This window comes from Lygodium microphyllum, chromosome 12 (assembly GCF_053477565.2).
Source record: "Lygodium microphyllum isolate KBCC chromosome 12, Lygodium_microphyllum_v1.1.10, whole genome shotgun sequence".
Taxonomy (NCBI): domain Eukaryota; kingdom Viridiplantae; phylum Streptophyta; class Polypodiopsida; order Schizaeales; family Lygodiaceae; genus Lygodium; species Lygodium microphyllum.
In genome coordinates this window covers 64,085,220-64,095,752 of record NC_141146.1, presented here as the reverse complement: position 1 = coordinate 64,095,752, position 10,533 = coordinate 64,085,220, and the positions used below count along the sequence as shown (strand labels likewise).

Genomic DNA, 10,533 nt, shown 5'->3' with positions numbered 1-10,533 from the left:
CATATTAGTCATTAATGTCAGTGTTCATAGTGTGGATGATTCAAAAATACTAGATTTTTAAACAAGTTTAGTTAATTTTTTATATTTTAGATATTATCTCTTGTAAAAATCCAAAAATTGTAGACAACTTCTAGAATAAGATGACATGTAAAAGAAAGCACGTAACTTTCAGCCATTTTGGGAGGATTTTATGTAAAAAGAAGAATTGGCAAAATCGCACGACACGCAATCGCAGTTTTAAGGTCAAGTATGGCTTTTTCAACCTCTTTTTGCTACTCCATTTACTTCGTGTTATGCATTTAGATGGGACTAAAGAGGAAGGACCAGCAGTGTCCTCATCTCTTTTTCTCTTTTCTTCCACAAGACTTCTTGATTATGAACCTCAACGAAATAAGCATAGGTTGAAAATGAATCCACTAGTACAATTCATCTTGTTCTCCCTCGTATACACTGACTTGTATCAGCCAATTCAGACTTTGTTGTTTTGCATTTTTCCATGCAATCTAATGCTTGCATCCAAACGTGAGATTTTACTTTAGCCATGCCTCCTTTACAAGCTTCATCAATTCTTCCAATTCTCAACCCATATGTGTGTAATGCCTTCCCTCCCCCCCCCCCCCCCCCCCGTGACCCCCCGTGCCTCCACCCCTTGGAACTCACCAATGGCCCCCTCCATCACTAGCTATCACTGGCAACTGCGATCCCTCTCCAGCCTCACGACCGGCAACCTCCCCCCCCCTCCCCGGCGACTTCAATGCCCTCCAGCTCGACAGCACCCCTCCAGCCTCGCCAGGCCTCGGTGCCCCTCCTCCAGACTCACTGCTGCCACCAAGGACTGAATCCTCCCCCCCCCCCCCCCCCCCCGATCGCTAGCACTGCGGGCCGAGAGCAGAAAAGAAGGAGAAGAGAAGGAAAGGAGAGAAAAAGGGAAGAAGAGGGAAGAGAGAGAAGAAGGAGAGAAGGAGGAGAAAAGAAGGAGCGGGAGAAGGAGAAGAGGGAAGAGAGAGAAGAGAGAGAAGAGAGAGAAGAGGGAGAGAAGGAGAAGGAGAGAAGAAGGAGAAAAAGAGGGAGAAGAAAAGGAGAAGAAAAGGTGAAGAAGAGGGAGAGAAGAGAGGAGAAGGAGAGAAGAAGAGAAGGAGAGAGAGGAGAAGAAGGAGAAGAAGAAGGAGAAGAAGAAGGAAGAGGGAGAGAAGAGAAGGAGGGAGAGAGAGAAGAAGAAGAAGAAGAAGAAGAAGAAGAGGTAGGAGGAAGTGAGAGAGAGGAAGAGAAGAAGAAGAGGAAGAAGGGAGAGAGAAGAGAAGAAGAGGGAGAGGAGAGGAGTGGGAGAGAGAAGAGAAGGGGGAGAGAAAAAGGGAAGGAGAGAGAAGGGAAAGAGGAGAAGGAAAGAAAAAGAGAGAGAAGAAGAAGAGAAGAAGGAGAAGAAGAGAGAAATAAGTACAAGAGGAAGAGGAGAGAGAGAGAGAAGAAGAGAAAAAGAAGAAGAAGAGAGAGAGAGAGAGAGAAAGAAGAGAGAGAGTGGGAGTTAGCGATCAGTAACTTCAAGGAGCCACACTCAAACCTCCCCCTCAACGAAGGACCCCCATCCAGCGATCTTTCCTACCCGATCCTGTCGTCCTGAAATCCGTCGAGGTCCGGACTGTCCAATCTCCATGGGGCAAATGGCTCCCAAGAAGAAAGTCGCGGGAAGCGTAGGTACCAAAGCTACTGTTGGTACCGGTAATGCGGGAGAGGCAAGCGGAGCGACCAATGTAACGAATGACCCTACGTTCACAAATCAAACCCAGGTTCTTTAAGCTTTGTAATTAATTACGTTTTATTTCTCGTGAATGAAATGAAGGGATTAGCTACGTGCATGGAACACGGACGAGTCTTAGGCACTAGGTTGCATGCGCGAAATGATAGAGTATGGAGATCGCATAAGTTTATATGCATGAAATGATAGCTTTTACACACATAAAATGATAAGGTTTTTGCATTATTCCACATAAAATAATAGCTTTTAACCCAGTTCACTACATGAATAGTCATTTAGAATTCATGTTTTACAAACATGATTTAAAGAAACACATGAAATGATAGATTCCGATGGATAGAGACCTAGACCTTCATGGGATCCGGTGTATTAGAAATAAGTATAATTGCATGCGAATTGTTTTATCGATCATGCTGTGGACTATCGCAAATGGATCCGCTCCTAGCTTAATTGAAGCTGGTGACCTAACCCTAAAAGGATTGTTGACCCAAGTTATGCTTGGTTGTTTCATAAGGTTGTAAAAGTGTCTTGATACATCCAAGTTAATTCTGATTGTGCATGCAATGGGATTGCGATGCCTTGAAGCAAGAGGTTGTGCATTCAACTGTTTGTTAATGTGGTTTTGGATGTTAACCCAAGTGGGGTGTGTTTGATGATTGCATGGCCGGGTCTGAGATGACCAATTGCCATGGAAACAACAGGGATGTTTTCCCTAGTGATTGTTTTTAAGCTGTGTGCTTCAGCTGTGGTTGATTTCCTAAAGGAATAATTAAGGAATGATGGCGCTAGCTACGCCCCACGAACCGCCAAACCCTAACCAAGGGGGTTGTGAATCCGCGCCGGGAATGTGGACCGAACCTGCCATGAGAGGTCTCTCCATGGAAATTACTTGACATAGGAGGACGCTTGGGTGCCAGTGGGGGCTCTGGCCATAAATCCCAATGCCTCTAGGCTCTACATAAGTGTTCTACGTGACTCGAGATGGGATCTCAAGGCCTTGATAATAGTTACAAGGCGGAATCTTGGGAGGATAAACCTTCGAGTCTTTATTGCCGGAAGACGGAAGGATTTTTTTGCGGAGGCAGAAATGAACACTTAATTCTCATGTATGGGCAGGAGACAAACATTAATCTGAAGATAAGTTAAGGAAGTGTTTGATCTTGTTTTAACTTGCTTTCGTGTCAGTGCCCTAAATTACGTAAAGGAACCTATGATTAACGGGTTAATTAAGGAAGTTGCTTTTATGTGTCAACATAATGTGGTAGGTAATTAGATAACTAAAACAACCCCCGAGGGAAGCGTGGTGGATGTGACCAATGGGTCTATCCTACGGAAGGGTGGTCTCGATTAGCCAAGAGCTTTCCTCAAAGGAAATGTTAACGAGAAATTTTAGGAAAAAGTCGGTCTATGACATTAGATAACGTTGGCTAGGAACCCGGACTTCAGGTCGATCCTAGTGGGAACGGCCGGAAAAGTTCCGTTGTGGGGCAGACTCGAGGGACCCTAGTTGGCAAAACCCCTGTCATTCCATGGGAGTGCCAGGCGGCGTCTTCTAGATATATCTCTCGATGGACTACTAAGATGTGTCCCGCGATTTGAGAAGCGGACGCGTTACAATGTGGTTGCATCCATGGCAACAAATGCTATCCTTGCATCCATATCTTCCAACATCTTGTGCATGCCACCATTTCCAAATTTGGCTCTATTGAAAGACCAATTTCTGTTGCATGTATTTTACTATCTTTCCAAAAGACTAACCTTTTTGCTTTAGCTTCACGGTAGGCTGTACAGTCTCGCTTTTCATGCTTTAAACTATCACATCAAATGCATCTCCTCTTGTATCCTTCTCTATACGGCCTTTGGACTATTGCCCAAGTCTTCTCTTCTACCTTGATATCCAATTTTTCGACCTTTGCATAGATTTCTGTTAAATTCAGTCTCAAATCACACGTCTTTGATTAATTCATCCACAGCATCACCTTTAAGAGCCGGGCCAATAGGTATAGCCAGTTGCTCCACCATAGCTACAAGCACCTTGGCTGCAATTTCAATCCTCTTCTAAGCATTGGTAGGTGTGGTGCCTGTACCCCATCTTAATTTCATTCGCTCTCTCTTTACAAACATTTGCACTGCCTCAATTACATTAGCTCAATTTGATTTAAGTCCCGTTTCAAAAGAGACATCTTCTAAACGATCAGTTAGCTTCTCCTACAAGACAGGATCTACAGCCTTCAGAAACAAATCAATTTTTTGACTCTCCAATGATTGTTACACATCGGCATCCAACTGCGCATGTCGACTTTCAAATTCACAGAGCAAAGCTATAGTAGCCAACCCTTTATTAGGCTTTTTAATCCAATCTGTAGATGTCTTTTTAGTTACCAATCCTGCATCTTCCAAGAAAAACTCTTTTCTCAAAGCTTTTTTAAAAGCTACCCAATCAGCATCTCTTCTATGTAACTCATCAATCCGATCATGTAATGCATGCATAGCCAAACGGGAAAAATACTGACTCCATGCATACTGTGGTACCCCATGAAACAACATCTTTTCTTCATACAACCGGATGAAGGCCGAAACATTTTGACCCTCAAACTGCTTTAATTCTTGTCCCACTACCTGCAATGCATTCACAGCTAAGGAATCAATCATTTTTGCTTCCTGCCGAGTTTGCATCTATTGTTGTAACAACAGCTGCTGCTATTGTTATTGCTGCAACAAAGCAATCATTTGTTGTAAAGTATTACCAATACTTGAACTGGCAGAATCCCCCATCTTTACACTCCTACTGCCGACTTTCACGTCGGGTTCACCACTGTCGGAGCGTTTGGGGTCCAAATTCTACCACGGGGGTAAGAGACAACAGGGTGAAGGGAGATTCAAGGAGAGAAGTAGACGAAAGAGAAGGGGTTCAAAGAAATAGAAGATGTAGAAGAATACTCACATAGGTGAAGCCTATCAATTTATTTCTGCATTATGAGAAGATAAATCTATTGTAGATTAAAACGTGTATAAAATAATACCTTCATCTATGTTGCTCAGACCGCCAATATGATGCTTCCATTGGCTCCAAAAGGGGGGGGGGAAGGGAAGGGATAAAATACCAAGACACTTGGCCAGAATACTCCCAGATCACTCCTCCTTCATCTCCCAGTTCAAAGCGTTGTTCACTAATCATTGATATGCTAAAACGAAAAGACAGTTTGATGGTGAAGTTTTGCAAGCATTGATACAGGTTGACAAAGACATAGAGAAACACCTTTAAGGAAATATGATGATACATGTAATGCTGATTTGGAGCAGGTAATGGATTAAATGGGAGTATAGATAGCAAGCTTGTGGCTAAAAATGGTATTATGGGCAGCACTAAGTATATAGAGAAGGCTATATATAATGGGAATGTCCATCAACAAGCACATGAAGAAGAAGATACTCATTTTATTCCAAGTAGTCATTATTCACAAACGCATTGGACTCGTGAAACCAGCCTTTCTTCCGTGGATGGGTGGTAAATCCTTGATTTACAACTTAATTACAGCAACAAACAATCAATGCAAATTTGAAAATACAAATTTACCTACTGATCTTGGACAATGCACACCCAATTGGCCCCAAAATTGGCGCCTCTTTCAGTATTTCTTTAGCTTTATTGAGGAAGAAGTTGATGTACAATGGGATTCTCCCAATCCCTTTTGGTATTCCAACTCCCCTTGCTCTTCAAAATGACCAACAAGTCTTCAATCTGATTTGCCCCTTGATTCGAGCAATCAATCGGCCTTCACCCACTTCATAAAAGATGGAAATGCCCCAAATTCAATGGCTGGCAAGTCTTGGAGCTTCCAAGTTTCTAGCACGCTTCCCAAGGCTGCTGCTAAACCCTAATTTCTGTTGTAAATTAGGGTTTACAGCAAAGAAATTTGCAATTTCTCACCCTCCAAGGGTCCAAATGCTGAGATCTTTGGAACAAGGCTATGAAATGGCTAGGAGACAAGAGAGAAAGCTACAGAGAGAAAATTCAGAGTTTTGTCGCGAAGAATGATTGAAAATCAGTCAAATGCAGCTGCTGCCCTACCACAACAACATGTAGATGCAAAGAACTGAAGAAAATCAGTCATTTACTGCTACTGCCCAGTCTCAATAACCTATAGATGTTGTCATCCTGTTGATTGGTCTTCTCCTACCCCCCGACTGCCTCAGAAGGTCCTCCAATGGCTGCAAATCAAACCAACAGTATCTCCTCCCTCTCTCTTGCAGACTAAATACACTAAAAATGCCTCTCTCCAGCCTCTAAAGACGTTTTTTAGTCTTTCATGGGCATTTTTAATAAGTGGCAGCCTTCCCAAATGGTTTTTCCAGCATTAGCCATAATTAAATATTAATTTTTAGTCTTTAAATACTGAAAATTAATCTAATAATTAATTCAGTGCCCTAAAAAATAATCTAACTGGCCAATAATTAAATTGACTCAGCAACTTCCATTCCTAAGTATCTCTACGTCATCTTTGACCATCAAATGGGTGTTAGGTACCATTAAACGCCACTTCTCTAGTGTCACCAACTAATACTTATGGCTAAATGAATGACCTAGACTAACAACTAGCACCAGATACCACCAAGTACCTGTGAGGCATAACTTATAACAACTTTTGCCTTTGATATCCCGTGATTTTCCTCGGGTCCCAGGCTCATAAATTTACTCTAACCCTAGTTACACCTCACATATGCAACATTTACTTAACCATGTGATTAAAAACTAATCCACATGTTAAGTGAGGTTTCAAAAATACATGTCCTCATGACAGCTCGTGCTACAACAAAGACAATTGTTAAAGTGAAAGAAAGAGAGATACCTTACATAGCACTCTTGGATCAGCGTTCTGAAATCAATGTTATGGCACGCAACTTGTATGAGAATGGAGGTTGGCCGATTGATATAGATCCAGGATGGCGCATACCAACAGCAAACAATTCATCAGGGGATCTTTATGCGACTTGTCCGAATGTACCCGTGACTATTGGAGATGTTAGGGATGAATATCATTTTTTTGTGTAGGATTCATGTAGTTATTCGGTGATTTTAGGACAGCCCTATATTTCAAAATCAAGACTCAAAACAAAAGCCTTGGATGATGGTTCTTCATATGCTCGAGTTCGGAGTAAAGATAATACAATGGCAGTACAGTTTCTCACTGTTTGTGTCAATCATCCCCGCAATCGAGATAAGCTGCAGGATAACCCATGCCACCCAATGCACGAGAGTTTGGGTTCTTAGACAACACTGTTGTAAGTGGAGGCTATGGCAGTGTCTCTAGAAAGATACTTATGCCCCCAAGAAAGGGGGAAACTATATTTGTATCTGGATTGCAGGAATAGACAGCATATAGTCTTGGCAATTTTAAGAATATTTCAACCATGTGTAGGACTGAAAAGAAATATGTAGGATGGGCTGAAAAAGAGCTGAAGACATATGGTTTGATGGCTACAAATGAAGGTATTTCAGGGCTGTTTTCAAGGCTAGTTAATGTTGATACAATTGCTAAAATTTTTGCAGCAATTAATCCTGAAAACACGTCAGAAAAAGAGGTTATTTATGTTGACACTTTAGAGATGTATGAAGTCATTCAAGAGTTTGTTGAGCATGAATGTTATGGGCTGCAAAACAGGGCTGAAGCAAGGGTGGATACAAAGTACAAAACAGTTGAAAAGAAGGTTAAGCCTATGGCTTTGCCTTTACCATGTGAAAGTGATGGGTTGGCTGAAAAAGTGTCTCAATAACCTAATTTGCAGGATCCACATGGAGTAGCACATAAATTTACAGCTGAAAATTAGTGATACAAGCTTCCTTTTGCCTACACAAAGAGCTTGTTTCTTGCAGATGTTGGCAAGGCATGGGAAAGCCTTTGCATTTCAGCCAGATGAAATTGGATGTGTTGATCCGACCATAGTTGCACCTATGGTGACCTTTACAATACCTCATGTACCATAGAATTTAAAGCCTATTCCAGTACCTCGGGCATATTTGCCTAAACTGTTGGAGCTTTTGAATGAGAAGATCAGGATACAGATTTTGGAGCCCTCTTTAACTCCATGTTCGAATCAGTGGTTTACTATTCCAAAGAAGAATGGTTCTTTGAGGTTTATACAGGATTTACAACTAGTTAATAAAGTCACCATAAGGAATGTTGGATCACGCCTGATAGTGAATGAATTTGCAGAAGCATTTGCAGGCAAGGAAATTTACTCTATGGGTGATTTATATTCAGGATATGATCAATTCCAGCTTGTATTGGAAAGCCGGGATATCACTACCATGAAGACATCGCTTGGATTGGTTAGGATATGTATGCTTCCATAGGGAGCAACCAATTCAATGGCGCATATGATGAATGCTATGCATAAAGTTTTGAGCGAGTATATTCCTCACTTGACCTTACCCTTTCTTGATGATGTGCCGATCAAAGGATGTGATATCTATGAGAAGAATGAAGAGTTGAATGAGCATGGATATAGAAGATTTGTAGCTAAATATATTGCTGATTGTAACAAGATTTTGAGCCGTCCTGAAGAAGTGCATTTGACTCTGTCAAGAGAAAAGTCGATTTTTGGAGTGGAGGAAGTATTAGTTGTTGGGCACATGTGTGGACCATATGGGAGAAAGCCCTCACCAATAAAGATTGATGCCATAAGCAGGATGCGGGAGACATATTCGAATGTGGTTGACATGCTTTCACGAGCAAGGTTTGAATATGAAGAGGATCTGATGGAAGATGAAGAGGACGATGTAATAGGTGCTGAAAACGACTTTATGACAGTAGGGAATGAGTATGCAGCTGCTGTTACTATAGGTACAACTATTGTAACAAGGATTTCAGCAGTAAGAAAAGAGCTTACAGCCATGGTGAAGAGATGGGCAGTAGAGCAAAAGCATCATCAGTGTTATGCTTCAGTGAGAACACAATTTTTGAAAGAGTTGTATAAGGATGATTGGCTGAAAATAGGTCAATATCTAGCCTCATGACAAAGAAGGCTGAGTGGTCTAAAGTTGAATTCAAAAGGATTAAAAGAAAAGATTATGGGTTTTTCTTGAAAGACCGATATTTATGGAAGCATGCAAAGAAAAAGAGAGGAGCTCCGGTATGTGTATTGGGAGATAGGGCTTCTCAACAACAAGTGATACAAGAGTTTCATAAAAGTTTCTGGGCTGGACATAGAGGAGTTTGGAGCATATTTGCCAAGATCAAAAAGAAGTATTGGTGGCAAAACATATATAAAGATGTGGAGCATTATGTGGAATCATGCAATGTCTGTCAAATGTATTCCATGGTAAAGCATAGAGATGGGTTGCAACTAACCTATCCATTGTCTATGCATTACAAATGGGTAGTTGATTTGGTTACCATACCTACACGTTTATGAAATATGAGATATCTTGTGCTTGCACGAGAAGACTTGACAAATCAAGTGCAAGGTCGAGCTCTTAGTACAAAGACTAGTCAAGCAATGTGCAGGTTCTTATTGAAAGAAGTCTTTTGAAGTTATGGTTGTGTTAGTAAAGTGGTTGCAAATAGAGGAGAATTGGATGCAAATGAGACTCGTGACTTCTTTTCACAATTGGGTATCAAGATGGCTTTAACTTTAGCCTACAATCCTGAAGCAAATGGCAAAAGTAAAAGAGGTCATCTGTTAGCATATATGTCAGCTCATGTGTGAGTGAGCCACAGAGGCTTGGCCACGTTATTTAGGTTATTTAGGCATTTTTTATTGTGTCATTTTATGGTCATTGGGCATTTATTGCTGGCCGACCTTACATATTCTATGGCATTATTTGTGCCTATTTATTCTAGGCTCCTCCTCCTCAGTTGGTCAGTTCACCACCTGGAGGTCTCGTGGAGAGAGGAGCCGGTGCCGGTGCCCATGCAGCCAGTGACTCACTGTTGTATGCAACAGTCTAATGTTTGATATATGGATTCTATTTCCCGAGCATACATCTGAGTTCTCATCTGTATTGTGTTTTTTCTTTCCCTTTCTCTTTTGTCTTGTGTTTCAGTAGTTTATTACAACTTATGTTTTTGCTTCCATTGCTGCACCACTTCTTACATGGTATCAGATTTCAAGATTTGTGTTCCTGCTGTGTTTTCTTTGCTGATTTCAAGACTGTTTTCACCCTTGCTGATCAGGTGGCTGCTGCTCCATACAGGTGACCTGTTTGACTTGCGTTTTCTGCAGATTTGCCGTCGCCTACTGTCTACAGCCCCTCTATTGCCTGCATTTTCAGTTTTCAGGCTGCTGCGACAGTTTTCCAGCCTGTTTGTGGTAATATTCAGCCTGTGTTTTGGTGTTCCTGGCTCCTCCCTAGCTGGGTGACTGTACCTTCAGGCCGTTTTTGCTGTTTTTAGCAGTTTTTGACTGATTTTTTTATTTTTTGCAGCATCCTTTGTCTTCTTTTGGTCAAATTTTGGGTTATACTGTATGTGAACTCTTGTTTTTTGCAATCTCTGCTCGTGTTTTGGTTGTGTTCCCTCTCCAAATACCTTCTTCTCTCTACTTCTCTTCTACATCCTCTATAGATGGCTCCTCCGTCCACATCAACTCCCTAAGAAAAATCGGTTTTGCACACACTACCAGAGAGCAGGCCATGTGGACGAGGAGTGTCGCTCCAAGGCCCAAGGTCTTCCACCTAAAAAGCCTCTGTAGACCGCTGCGACTACACAGTCCAGTGGGGCTACACCTTCCGCTCCTACTTCATCTGCTCCTTTAGCACCCACCGTTGCTGCTGGACA

At 41.8% G+C, this 10,533-nt stretch overlaps 1 protein-coding gene across 4 annotated transcripts in view; it reads right to left on the bottom strand.

The window, feature by feature from the left end:
* Positions 1-10,533, bottom strand: part of LOC148027850 (aquaporin NIP1-1-like) — a 100,432-nt gene that overhangs the window by 76,858 nt on the left and 13,041 nt on the right. The window lies entirely within an intron of this gene.